The sequence below is a fragment of the Penaeus monodon genome, chromosome 29 (assembly GCF_015228065.2).
Source record: "Penaeus monodon isolate SGIC_2016 chromosome 29, NSTDA_Pmon_1, whole genome shotgun sequence".
NCBI lineage: Eukaryota > Metazoa > Arthropoda > Malacostraca > Decapoda > Penaeidae > Penaeus > Penaeus monodon.
Window position 1 is genome coordinate 11,388,970 of NC_051414.1, and position 295 is coordinate 11,389,264.

Genomic DNA, 295 nt, shown 5'->3' on the forward strand with positions numbered 1-295 from the left:
TAAATACCTTTCAATTCAAAATTTAGAATAGATATATAATCAATTTAACATATTTTATATAAATATCTTAAAATTAAATTAAAAATTAATAAAAAAAAGTATATAAATTATAAAAAAATTTAAATTTCAAAAAATGAAAATAAAATTTAAAATTCCTTTTAATTTTAATAAAAAATCAAAAATTTCATATTTTTATATACCCTTATATTAATAATTAAAAAATTTTAATTAAAAAAATTAATGAAAAAAAAAACCCCCTAATCAAAAAAATCCCTTATTTTTTAAATTAAAATTA